This window comes from Ambystoma mexicanum, chromosome 6q (assembly GCF_040938575.1).
Source record: "Ambystoma mexicanum isolate Mex_15411 chromosome 6q, UKY_AmexF1_1, whole genome shotgun sequence".
Classification (NCBI taxonomy): Eukaryota; Metazoa; Chordata; class Amphibia; order Caudata; family Ambystomatidae; genus Ambystoma; species Ambystoma mexicanum.
In genome coordinates, this window is record NC_090937.1 from 894,075,597 (window position 1) to 894,089,889 (window position 14,293).

The window sequence follows — 14,293 nt, forward strand, 5'->3', positions numbered from 1 at the left end:
GGCTAAGGCCCTCCTTGGTATTTTTACTAGGGTCGGATTTCCGAAGGAAGTTATCTCTGACAGGGGGTCAAATTTTATGTCCCACTACATGAAAGCCATGTGGAAAACCTGCGGAGTAACTTACAAGTTCTCAACGGCTTACCACCCACAAACCAATGGATTGGTAGAACGGTTCAACCGAACCATGAAGAGCATGATAGGTGCTCTAGAAGAACCCCTTAAGCGTAAGTGGGACCTTCTATTGCCATGCCTTCTTTTTGCTTATAGAGAAGTCCCTCAGGAGGGAGTAGGCTACTCTCCCTTCGAACTGCTCTATGGTCATCCCGTCAGAGGTCCATTGGCCCTGATTAAGGAGGGGTTGGAGAGTGCACCTTCCCCCAAGCCAGTCAGAGCGACTGACTACGTGATAGGTCTCCGGAGGAGAATGTCGCACCTGATGATGGAAGCAAGCGATAACTTGAAAGCTGGACAAGCATTGGTCAAGCACTGGCACGATCAAAAGGCTAACATGGTTGAGTTCGCTCAAAACCAGCTTGTTCTTGTTATGATCCCTACAAAGCAGAGGGCCTTGCAAGATAAATGGATGGGACCCTACCGAGTAGTGGGTAAGCTCGGTGAGGTTAACTATCTGGTGGACTTGGGTAACCCCAAGGAGGCTCCGACAGTCTTTCACACCAACCGACTTAAAGCGTATGTCTCACGACCTGACGTAGGAGCGTTGCTTCTAGCATCAGCCGAGGAAGAAGAAGAGAGTGAAGCTCTTCCGGATCTCCTCAGAGGCTTACCTTTAGATGAAAACATTGAAGGAGTAAATCTCTCCTCCAATCTGACACCCGAGCAACAAGAAGAGTGCAAGTCTATGTTGAATCAGTTTGCCTCTCTGTTCTCGCTCTCACCAGGCTTGACCCCTTGGGGCCAGCACGAGATACTCACTGGTGACTGTCTGCCTGTCAAAAGCAGAGGATATCGCATGTCAGAAAACGTAAGAACCCACATCAAAGGTGAGGTCAGCAAGATGCTTGATCTCGGGGTAATAGAGCCCTCTACTAGTCCATGGTCTAGCCCAGTTGTGTTAGTACCAAAGGCCGGATCTAAAGAACTTAGATTCTGCGTGGATTATAGAGCTCTTAACGCAGTCACCACGACTGATGCCCACCCTTTGCCAAGAACAGATGAGTTGGTGGATAAACTTGGCGCCGCCAAGTTCCTCAGCACATTTGACTTGACGTCAGGCTATTGGCAAATAGCCCTGACCAACCATGCCAAGGAGAAAACTGCATTTTCTACCCCCGTTGGTTTATACCAGTTTACGGTAATGCCTTTCGGACTAAAAAATGCACCTGCTACGTTTCAACGGATGGTAAACCAGGTTCTAACCGGGATGGAGGACTTCTGCATGGCATACTTGGATGACATAGCAGTGTTCAGCAATTCCTGGGACGAACATGTAACCCACCTGAGAGATGTTTTGCAGGCTCTTAGACGAGCCAATCTGACCATAAAGGCGAGTAAATGCCAAATTGGACAGAGTAAGGTAGTCTACCTTGGGCATGAGGTAGGCGGTGGAGAAATAAGGCCTTTGCTCAGTAAGATTGAAGCTGTGCAAAATTGGACAACACCGAGTACTCAGACTCAGGTGAGAGCCTTCCTAGGCCTCACCGGGTATTACAGGAATTTCATAGAGAACTATGGGACCATAGCTTCTCCACTGAATGTCATCTCCTCGCCCAAATTCCCTAAAAAGGTTAAATGGAACGAGGAGTGCAATCAGGCTTTTGAAAACCTGAAAAAGGCTCTTTGCCAAGCCCCAGTACTCAGAGCTCCTGATTACCGCCAACACTTCATTGTGCAGACAGACGCTTCCAATGTAGGGATAGGTGCCGTACTCAGTCAACTGGATGGGAAAGGTAGGGAGCACCCCGTTTGCTACATCAGCCGCAAGCTGAAGGATCCTGAAACAAGGTGGGCAACAATCGAAAGAGAATGCTTTGCTATCGTGTGGGCTCTGAAGAAGTTTAGGCCGTACTTGTATGGTTCTACTTTTGTTATTCAGACTGACCACCAACCCTTGAGATGGTTAATGCAAATGAAAGGGGAAAACCCAAAACTACTGAGATGGTCGATCTGCCTGCAAGGGTTCGATTTCACCATTGAGCACAGGTCAGGATGTCACCACCAAAATGCTGATGGTCTCTCTAGGATGTATATCATCGACTAGAGGTATGAGATTCATCCAGGAGTGGATTAAATCCTCCTGTCCCTTAGTCTGGGGGGGGCGAGTGTTAGGGAGAATTCTCTGTTTAGGCTGAATTTCCTAACCTAGTGAGTCCCCCAGCAGCTTTGCTGGATTGCTGGAGTTTGTTTTTTCCATCCTGCCAAGAGTGTGACCCTTTTCCTCTCACTCTTGGACATGTATGTGTGGAATTCCTTTGAATTGTCAATGTGTTCGATGGGCTATGGGGTCTTTTACTCCATAGGGTCTCATAAGTTTTTCTATGTGTGTCACCCCGCACCTTACGTGTCGTGACACGGGGGCACCCTCGCTGGTCCCCCCACCATAGACTCCATACCCGGGGACTGACTACCGTCTCCCCGGGCATGTAAAGTCACCATTGGCTTTACTAGACCTAAATTTGCTAACAGAACTAGTACCAACCATCTTATTGTGGACGTGCTAGTAGGGGTAATTCGATTACTCCTGGATCTGTTACTCGAGGGGGCACTGTCCCGTCCCTCCTCGTCGAGTTTTGGCTGGTGGCAGTGGAAACTACTTGTTATGTTCGACCCCGAGCATAACTCTATGGGATTCGTCCCATTGTTGAAGATTGATACTGTTTTTTGTTAATCTCCAACGTACCACCGATCTACTTATCTTAAATAGGTTTATCGAGTGGTATTTTCTGCCAGAACTCGGGTTGTAAAATGGCGTCTGTGTTTTTCTCTGTGACTCCTAAACCAAAGGTTGAGCCCTTTGTTCCACTTTTGGCGGGCCTCTGGACAGAGACCCGCGAAGGTGGCGCCATTCTGTCTGGGTTACCTCAGGGGTGTGGGAGGGGGTTTAGACACCCTGGACCGAGTTGCCTTGCCAACTCAGGTCGCACTCTGAAGTGATTGGCCCAGGTGGTGAGCCTTCCCGCTCACCACTTAGCATGTGTTGATTGACAGGCTAGGCTGAATGAATGGGGGACGTCTGCATAAAAGCAGGGCCTTTGGGACTGGATCTTCAGGAAGTCGCCACTGGACCTAAAGAATCCGACGAGGGTAACGTTGACTCGACCTGCACGACGACACCTCCGGTGAAGCCCTGCGGAATCGTCTCACAATCTCCCGACGACAGAAGAGATCTCCCTGCCGGAGAGGCTCTTTCCCTGGCTGGTGGGAACAACCAGTCTTCTTCTTCTTTGTGCTTTTTGGTCGCCCAGGACGCAGTGGTCGAATTGCCCGTGCAGAGCACCCGGCAACCGGATAGCCACTACTCCTGCACCGTGATCGAAAGGTGGTGCCTTGTGACGAAGCACTCCGCGGCTGGTTTCTTCCCTGGTGGTGCACCGGACATCTTCTCTTCGACGACGAGAGCATCTCTTCTCTTGGTCAAGACCCGTCGTGCATCCACCACCAGGAACAACTGCCCCCGTCGGAGCTGTCTTCCACAACAAGGTACCGTAACCGCCTGGCTTCCCTTTTCGATCGGATCGTGTGAGGTATCTGATTCCTCTCCGTTCCGTTGGGTTGCCTCCAAGCTTTATTCACTCTGTGTTCTGAACTGGTTCCACCTGTCGCTAACCAATTTGCTAAACGAGACTTGAATGCATCACCCGTAGAGACTTTCCAGGACATCGTGCCTTGCCTCTCACCGAGTGGGCCTGGCCGCCGAACTGTATGATCTAGTGTGATTAATGCTTTCTTGCCGTGCATTTTTACCCGCTTCAGTGCGAACCGTGTTGACTTCGTTACCTGCCTTTCTCTTCTCTCCCTTCCTCACTAAATATTCGAGTGTCATCTGGGTTGAGGTATACACCTCTGTCTGAAAATAAGTGGTGCCGTAGAACCTAGAGTTGTCGATATTGTGTTTCGGGGGATTGAGCTTATTCCATTTTGCAGAGTAATTGTATTTTGAATTATTTGCCGTGTTCTGCTTTAGTATTTTTCGTAGACGTTCTGTTATTAATAAATAACTTACTATCTTTATACTAAAGCCTGGTTGCGTGTTTACTCGTTTTGCTGCGAAGAATTATCCTATCTTGTATGCTCCCTATAATGACCAACTTTTCTTGAGAGAAGTCTGACTGCTCAGCCACAGCTACCAATTGAATCTGTGTGGTACAGACTGCTACCAAGTGGGTTCATCGCAACACCTGTAGTCCTAAATCTTTTGCAGTGGCCCCAGAGGGAACTGCACAGGTTTCCGCCTAACATGCATCAACACAGAGTGGAGAGAATTTAGGAACGGATGTTATGTATCAGACATAACGTTGCGGTCTGTAGGTGCCACGATTACTCCTAACTTGCCATTGCAAGGGAAGCAGGCAATGCTTGCACAGCAAAGTGCTAGAGCCCCAGGTGCGGATTGTGTCCTGCCTGATATGTTAAAAAATCGAATCTGCTATCTGGATGCCCTTTCTCAACAAGTTTCAAAATGACGTATTCATTACAAATACGCCAACACAAAGCTGGAGGGAGGCAGTTATTTTCCCTGTCCATAAAAATGTAGATAAGCACCGACCAGCTAATTATAGACCTATCTCACTGATTGACTCCATGGCCTTATTCTATTTGAGATTTATATTGCATCGTATGGAGGACTGGGTACTCAAGCCAGACATCCTGTCTCATATCCAGTCAGGTTTTAGGCCAGGGGTCTCCACAACAGACCAAGTGATGAGGTTGGACGAACATTACAAAAATATGGGCAGTTGAACTCCCAATATGTGTATTTGGCGTTTGTAGTCTTTCAAACCACCTTTGATACTGTCTTGAGAAATCTCCTTTGGGAGACTTTGGTTGACTTGGGCATTTCTGCAAGTCTTAGTAATGCAATCAAGTCTTTATACCATAGGAATAGTGCTCACATTTGCCGGGGGACACATGGAAAAACAACAGAGCCAGTGCCTATTAACATTGGCGTAAAGCAGGGTTGTGTGCTGACCCCTTTGCATGTTTTAGTGTATATCAATGGCTTGGCACCAGCATTACATGATGCGGTAAACGATGTTCCTAGCCTGGGCAGCCATAAATGGAGTCTCTTTCTATTTACAGATGATGGTGTTTTGCCTGCTAAACCACCTGCTGGTTTGCAACATCAAATAAATGCATTTGATTCTCTGTTTAACACCAAAGTATCAACCAGTCTAAAATGAAGACCATGATATGTGCCCGGCGGGGCGTGTCTCCCGGACTGTTGTAAAATGTTCTTTAAACAACCATTTGCTGGAATCAGTAGACTCATTTAACGATCTGGAGTTGACCCTTTCTAATAATTTGAAATGAGTTTGACCTGTTCGCAACATTGTGGCTTAATTGCGCACCTTGCATTTCACCTTGAAGGTAATGTAGTTTCAGTCCCTCTTAAGATCTATAGGGCACAAATGATTCCAACTGTTGTGTAGAGCGCCGAATTGTGGGGCTACACTCCTAACCCCGCTATCCAAAAAGCAGCAAAGGCATGTTTAAAGTGCCTCCTCGGTTTCCCATTGAGTGCACTCTCTGTTCCGGTAGTTTATGAGACTGGATTTAAAGAAAAAAAATATGCCAACATGTTACAACAGGTGTTGTACTGGATCAAAATGTGTAGCTCAGAGACGCTCTCATTGTAAAGAGAAGGAATGGACTAGGTGTTGCATGGAGTGGGAGGAAAGCACTTGCTGTGGTGTAGGCATGTGAAAACTATGTTAGTAAACATTGGGCTTGAAGAGGTATGGGAAGACCCCCACCAGGTTGGGTAGCATGTATAAAACTAGCATTAAGAATCACTTTAATGGTTGGGTATGGGGGCACGATGATTGATACCTGTCACGAATGAAAGATGGCAACTGACTATTTACAAGTTAAGACAAATTGGGGCCCAGAACCATATCTTGATTATCACTCAAGTCTGAAGACCAAAAGCACTCTCACCAAGTTTTGCTTAGGAATTTTACTGCCAAATGGGACAAGGACGTTTCACCGTCATGCCCTTTCTGTCCAATTAAGGTGGAGGATGAATTGCATTTTATATTTCATTGTCCCACTTATTTTATTGCGAGGTCCCAATGGCTTAAACCAATGTCGATTCAGTCTAACATAAGAACCATTTGTGCTGCCCTTGATGTATAATGACACAATGTCCTATCCATGCAGTTTTTATGGCAGTTGTAACCTTCTTAAAATGTGCTTTTAAGAAAAGAAATATTCTTTTTAAGTACATTTCTATTTTGCATGCTGTTTGCTGGTACAATGTATATAACCATTGGCACAATCAGTACCTTCTATTTTATTTGAAGCTATGTTTTTATCTGTTTTCTATAGATTCTGTAATTGTGTTTGTTGAATATAAATTGTTTTGTAACATGACTGTATGATATGTTCTCTTTTATGGTGATTCTTTGCCAAAATAAAGAATATGGAATGGAATGGTATATTAATGGCTGTTCAGATCAGGGTTGGGCTACGGCATAACATTGGTTCAGGCAACAATGAAAAATTGGCACACAGTTCTTTCATGACCGACTGAGTAGTACCAAGAGGGGAGATATTTGGTAAAATGTGTTGCAAACTGCTTTGTGAAGACTATTTGATCAGTAACACTGGTCACAACTGCTAGCTATGAAGAGAATTGTAACTCATCAAACGTGTGCCTCTTTGTACAAAACCACTGTCATATTTTAACTAACTGTTGGGTATGTGCTGTGGCCTCGTCATGTAGACCAGTCCAAGCATGGTAAAGAACGATGGCAGTTCTTGGTATTATGTTCCTCTAGTTTAATGGTTTGTGTCTGGGATGTTGCTGGCATCTGCACATATTGTGAGAAACCTGAGGGTATCCTCACTCCTACACCCCATGGATCCTATTCTCATGTGGCCAGGGAAAGACAGTGGGCCTCAGTATGACTGAGGTGGTAGCCGTGCCAGTAAATACCGGAGTCATGAAATTACCATCACCCAGCAAAGGAGATCTAGCAGGGCATTCCAGCCCCGGCGAACCCGGTAATTCCCCTTTGCTGGGTGCCGGTAATAATTACTCACAATTCGCAGTTGAGCCCCATAGGGCTCAATTGGAATGGGGAGTACGGATGCACCGGCACTATTCATGAATGGTGCCGGTGCATCCATCTAGATATGCAAGAGGGTGCCTTTCAATCCACCAGGTCACACCTGGCGGACTGAAAGGCATCCGCTCGCATAACTCGTAGTTTGCCGGTCCGGTAACAATGGTACAGGTAAGCTTAAAGGGAACAGTTAGTACCGGCCCACAACCAAACTTGTAATGAGGCCCAGTAGCTTTTGGATCCTGACCCTGAGGGTGGAGAAACAAGGGAGGATTACGTGGCTGGAGGCACCATGGGGATTGGGAGTGGGGTGCCCACGGGTGAGACATTGTATCCCCCTTTCCCTGTTGAGGACTAACCTAACCCTCCCCAAGCCTTTGTAGACTACTCTAAAACAGCTCACTCCATGTCCCCACATTTAACAACTGACAGTACTGCAACGATGAAGAGATGACTAAGAGTAATAAACACTCAAACTTAACTTTCACAACTTTGATACTGGGACGAGTAAGATGCCTGCAAAGTGCTGTGAGAGTCAGGCATGTCCCTTTAACTATGGTCAGACAAGTCTAATTGTGAATTTGAAAGCTGGGAAGCTGAGCCGCCGGCATAGCCGGCGAACACACAGAGTATGGAGTGGGTTTCGCAGAGGCCTGCCCGCCGACCGGAGGAGCAGAACGAAGGAAGGAGGAGATGCTGGGGAGGACGCTGAGGACCGGGGAGTGTCAGGGAAGTCACTAAAAGCCGGGGCGCCATGTGACGGATGCACATAGGTAGCAAACTGCCATATAATGATTACTGAATGCAGAACAGAATGAAAACTCAAACCCATGCTAAAATATACATATTGAATACTGAATTAACGGATGAAAGACACAAAGGAAAGTGCCCATTTCAAACTAGCCTACATAAAAGAGCGCAAGTGCAAATAGACCAGTGTGTCCTAAATGCTGAAAGTCAAAGACACTGTGAAATAAACCAAGGAGAAGCACTGGGAAGCTATTGGGGATGCAATCCAGAAGGAGGTTCAGGTGGGCCAAGAGTTGTGTAAACTTTGAAAGACTGAAGCAAATACCAGTTGTTACGTTGAAGTCTTGGGAAAGTAAACCCTGAGTCTTGATGAACTGCAAATGCAGTCTTGAGGACAGAGCCTCAAGACCCTTTTCTTTTGAACTTTGTTGCTTTGAATTTGGGGAAGGGAACCCCCAGGATTGTATGGGACAGTATTGCCTTAATCTTGGTAAGGGAACCCCAAGGATCTGTGGAACTGTTTGAACTTGAGAAAGATAATTTTGAGACATTTGTGGAACTTTCTTGAACTTGGGGAAGATAGCTAAGAACTGGACGAAGCTCAGAACTTTATGTTGATCCCTGTTTCTTTTAATGTTGACATCCCTACACATTGTTTCATTGTAGATGTGAGGGCAAGGATAGATTTTGGACACAGACAGACTTTTAAGTTAAACTCTTTGACTCAGACTTGCCTTAGTTTTGTTCAGGTAGGGGAATCCCAGCTAAGCATAGGGCAAATTAGGCCTTCTACCATCCTGACATTTAATTTAATAAACAATTTTGTTTTGAACTTTTAATCCGTTTTCTGAGTCTTGCTTCATGATTTCTTCAAAATATGTTGTGGCCGATCGCAACATTTGCCATTGAAGATCTGCAGAGTTGCTGTTGCAGTCATTTTGTGTCATATCACAGCATGGCACAATCAAACACTTTGACATGTGCAATGCTGATCAAGGTCAGACTGGGACGAATAAGAATTCTGGCACCAATTAAAAAGTGTTCCGCAAAAGCAAACCATGTTGCATTACGTTTTACCACCAACACTTTGAGTACTTAGAAGCACATTTCTAGTAGAATTTTAATACACATTTGGTTAATATCATTGGTACAATCTACCAGCTGCATGGTGCCTCATTAGAAATCTGCTCATAAAAGTGCAACACGCCAGCTAGATTGTCCAGTCTCATCCTGTGCCCAGCAGGCGGGCTGGTTACACACATGGATCTCCTTCTCTTTCTTACCTTACACTTTTACATTAAGATAACCTTCGGTGTTACGTTTGCACAGTGAGAGGGATAGACAGTTATGGCGAGGAAAAGGGCTATGGCATAAGTAATAGTGGGGTGTGTATGAGTGCGAATATAGCACGGAAGCCATATAGAACATCCACCTGTGCATTGGTATCACCTGCGCTTGACACAATGAAAGGCAAGACTGAAAAAGTTCCCACGGTGTGGGAACACTCGTCCCCTGCACACAGCCTCAGGCTCAGACAAACTGTTTAATATGCAGTTGAAAATTAACTTCTCAAACATATTCTATTTATACAGTGTTAAGTAATAGGTATGATTTTTCAATTTATTGAAAACATTTAAAGAATAAACAAACTTATACAATACATTATTTTGTTCTCCAAATTGCTTTTCCTTTTAATGAGGTACCCGATGCGTTTTGAGCAGGAACACTCTTCATCAGGGGGTCTTATATACAAAGTAACAACTGTGCTTTAATAAAAAAAAGAAAGTAAAAATGGTTTCAATGGACTATTACTCTTTTATACGGTTAGTCTTGATCTTACTGTATTTTTACATTAGCAAGTTCACACTAGTTATACTATTTGTACAGAGTAATTTCAGCCATCCAAAGCATGATAAATCACCTTGTAAATCAGGAGATGTCGGAAACAAGCCATAACAGGGTGCCCCAAACTTGCATGTTTGAATTATTATCATCCGATTTGTCACAAGTGCTACATAAATGTAAAGAAACCCAGTAAATGCTAGTATGTAGCATTTATGTAAATAGAGTAACAATATACTGTGATAATATGGGACCCCACCTGGGGGTGATGGTCTCACCTTGAAATACCTCTATTGAGTGAAGGGTGAGCCGAATTTTTGTGAAACCTCCATCCTGTAACATATACATAGGCAGGTCTGTGTAGTGGAAAAGGCATTGGAAGGAACTAAAGGATGAACGAGTCAGGAGTGACTTACCACATCATGTGTGGTCTGCCGTCTGTTATGTATTGCAGGGAAACTTCTATCATCTGTCAGGAATAGTTGATCATCGTGCGTGTGCCATCTAAAATGACGATATGTGTTCAGGCTAATGAAAATAGCACTAGAATGTGCCATGCATAGAATGTGGGGAGAAGTTAACTGTAACTTACAGTCTGCAATTGAATCCGCCATGGAAGCAGCAACACAGTGAATGCCGATCGACGCATTGCTAGGGCTGGGGGTTACTATGTACAGAACTGGCGTCTGACGTGATGATGTCACAACATTCTGCAGTATGTCTGAATGTAGACTTTGCAGTGTACAGCCTCACTAAAATGTATGTATAACTGGCATGGGCTCGAATACGCGAGTCGACACAATACGTGTCTGACAAATGTTCTAATGGTCCAGGAGTCAACGTAAAGTGCTGGTCTGCATCCGATGCAGGTACATAGAGGGCTGTGTTAATGATCAGCGCTACAAGGAATTAACCCATGTGCTGTACAAACTAGCTAATCTGGTAGTAATTACATTGGTATTGAGTGGGAAACGCTGTCTGTAAAGAGGTCTTAAGATAGAAGGAAAGAGGTGTCCAAATTGAGAGAACCTCAGAGGGTGGTCTTTCTAAAGAGATGTATAGGGTCCTTCTGATTAAAGGCGGATTGATCAGGCTTATGGATATTACAAAGTGGTTCAACTGTTTTATGATAGAAACATACACCGTAAAACATGACCATTGGTAATTCTGCTTACGTGTGAATTAAGATACCACATTAAATATACACATATTCTCTGTACCTAAGAACACTGTGCCTATTTACAACTTTGCATTACACTGCCTATGGAGGTGTGTATCAGTCCTAGTATATTAGTCAGTGTCAGTTACATTATGAGTATCTAACCTACAACGGATAACAATGGGTTGTCATGGGGTGTATGTATCCTGAGATCCATATGTCACACCTTTGTTGTGACTGTTCAGTGTATGGTCCACTCAATAGTGGTGGTATTCTAAAGATATAGACCTATATGTATTCCTCGTTCATCCCTAAGGGATTTATGGAGTCCAAATTATGAATCCAGTAGAGTTCCCTTTGTGTGAGTTCTTTCATGAGATCACCACCACTTGGTAGTGGGTGGATGACTTCTAATATCATGCACTTCATCTGGGCCTCTGTGTGTCTGGCCCCCTTAAAGTGTTTGTAGACGGGTGACTTGAGATTTGCTGTTCTGATGTTGGACTTGTGTTCTGTCCATCGATCTTTCACCGTTATGATGGTCTGACCTATATAGAATATGCCCCAAGGGCACTTGAGGGCATGCATCACATTCCTGGTATCACAGATGGATAAATGGCGTAGTTTGATCTTTTTCCCTGTGTGGGGGTGAGGAATGTTACCTCCCTTTATGACATTAGAACAGTGCTGGCAATTGAGGCACGGAAATGCGCCTGATTTTTGTCTGTGTAACTGTTTGTGTTGGTTTCTTGTTCCTTTCTGCCTTTATGAGTGAGTCTGTGAGGTTATTCCCTTTCTTCTAGGCTAACATAGGTGGTTCTGGGAACAGGCTATTGAGCAGTAGATCTAATCTGAGTTTTGTTTGATGATCCGTGATACTTGGTTGCTCTGTGCAGAATATTTTAAATCAGATGTGTGTTGCCTTTCAATTTGCTCCTGGGAAAACATCATATATTTTTGTTTATAATGGCTAGTAGTAACAAAGAGGGACTAACTGGACAACATTCTGGTCTGTATATGTAAATAGAAGGGGAAATTGGGTGAAAAGTTTGAACATGTTTCTTTCTGCATGAATGTGTTGAATTTGTCTGGAAAAGGGTAGATCGAGATTCACACAGAGCGGATCACTGCTGGCACACCAACAGATAGGGGTATGTTTTATCTGCTTGGGCAGCATTGTTCTAAAACCCCCATGGTAGTCCTGAGGGAGGGACATACACTCCTAGAAGACCGCAGGAGAAGGCAACGCCTATGAAAGAGCATCGTGACACATAGGCATGCAGAGAGGTATTGTGACAACCTCACATTTCCACTTTTGAAACCAATGTAAGTGCAGGCAGAGACCATGTGACGGTCGAAAAAAGCGCTGATCAAAGTCATTGCTCAAGTTCACCGCCATGCTATTTTCAAGTATAATGCTTCTTGCAATAGAAAGGAAAAGGGACCTGTGTTATTAAGTGTTTGTTCGTGTCTCAATTTGGCCACTGAGGGCATCAAAAAGAGGCAAAACTGGCTTTGTATTTTGACACACCGCTCACTTTCCCTCCATTCGTTGACTGACTGATTTGCAGCTGCCAATAGAAAGGCTATTGTGAAAACCACAGTGTAAACGTCAACCATGTCATTACTTTAAAGAAAAAATGCAGAGCAGTTTTTCAAATGATTGAATACAAACAACAGAGCTGCTCTGTGGTAATCCTATTATAATAATCCGCACCGGTTCAAATCATTCAAATAAAACAGTCATTTGCAATGCTGCCTTGTAGCATACAATGCTGCAGAGTTATATGTTTAGAGATCAACAGTGTGATACTTAATGCAATATCTCAAGAAACCAGGCACACGTCAATTACATTGACAGGCATGCGTTGAGAAAGGATTTGAGGTCTGACATTCTTAGCTGCTCTCCTTTCAATGTGAATTAGCTCGCCTATGTAGGCTTACGTTACCCCATTCATTATGCATTATTCAGAATTATTATAACTATTGACTATGAAAATATCCTCTTTCACTAAGTGTGGTTGCTTCTAAATATTGAATTTAGTGATCAATGCTCTCTAATTACACTTTTCATTTTAAATGCTGTTTGGGGCATATTGACTAGAAGTCAGGACCATAGACACAGGCAAGGGCTGATTCAAGAGAGTTATGTGACTTTGTGATGCACATGAATTGTATGGACTGCCCTAATTTGCAATTCATTGCCATTAGCGGAAGTGACATCACAGAATATCAAACAATGAATGATTCTTTTTGAAAATAGAAATCACTGTAAACTAAATCATGTTTCTGAGATCCAAAGTTCTACTGCTAGGGCACAGTGAATTGACATTATTTTCGCAGAATTCTGGACTTAAATTAACTGTTGAAGGTGGGATTAGAGCCCAGATTCTTTTTGAAACTTCACCATATATATTCTTAGCTCTAGCCATTCCATAGTATCAGATGCATAATATTTATGATTATTGTATTCTGCTAATGTACATGCTCTGATTTTAATACCCCCCCAGTACATTTTCCACCCAGAGATTGTGGGACAAGGAATAGGGTGTTTTCAGAGTTACCATTCTAATTTATTGAAATCAATCTAAATAAAGGATACCCCTAAACCGTATTCTGGGGAAGTCACACAGTAACTTACATGCACTGGGATCTAGTCTACTGAAGAAATCAAGCCACCTTTACATTATCTCTTCTTTCACATGCATACATATTACACGGCCCACGGTAGCAGGCGTGTAGTTATGGTTAAGTTGCTAAACCCATAGGAAGACCACTATTTGGGAGGCTTATAACTTCGCTCCCCCTCGACGAATTTGCATCAAACTTTGCAAAAAAAGTATATGGCCTGCTCTGGGGATGTTCAGTGAGATTTCGTCCAGGGGCGCCAAAGTTATAGGGTGGGTCCCAAAAAATGTTTTTTTTTTTCTATAGAATGAATGGACAAAAATTGTGTGCACGCGTACAGCCCAAACCGTTGGATGGATGTTCATTACATTTGTGGCAGGAACGGCAGCTTGGTCCCGAAAGTGTGCTTTTATAAATTTGGTGATAATCCGTCCTGTACTAAAATATACCGCTCAAAAAATTAGTGATATGTGGCTCCGCTCCGTATTTCAATTTCCCTGTTCGCTCCGCGGTCAAAAGTCTGATTGGCCTGGAGTGTGGCGTGATGTCGTTGGACATTGGATGCGCCCGGTGGTTGGCTGGAGGGAAGCGTGATGTGCGTCCTACTTTTGGGTAACGCTGCCATGTAGATCCGAGGATAGTGCGCTGTCGAAAGGGGCTGGAAAACATG

The 14,293-nt window shown here is 44.1% G+C and overlaps 1 protein-coding gene across 1 annotated transcript in view; it reads left to right on the forward strand.

Moving 5' to 3' along the window:
• Positions 1-14,293, forward strand: part of GALNTL6 (polypeptide N-acetylgalactosaminyltransferase like 6) — a 2,999,321-nt gene that overhangs the window by 2,305,378 nt on the left and 679,650 nt on the right. The window lies entirely within an intron of this gene.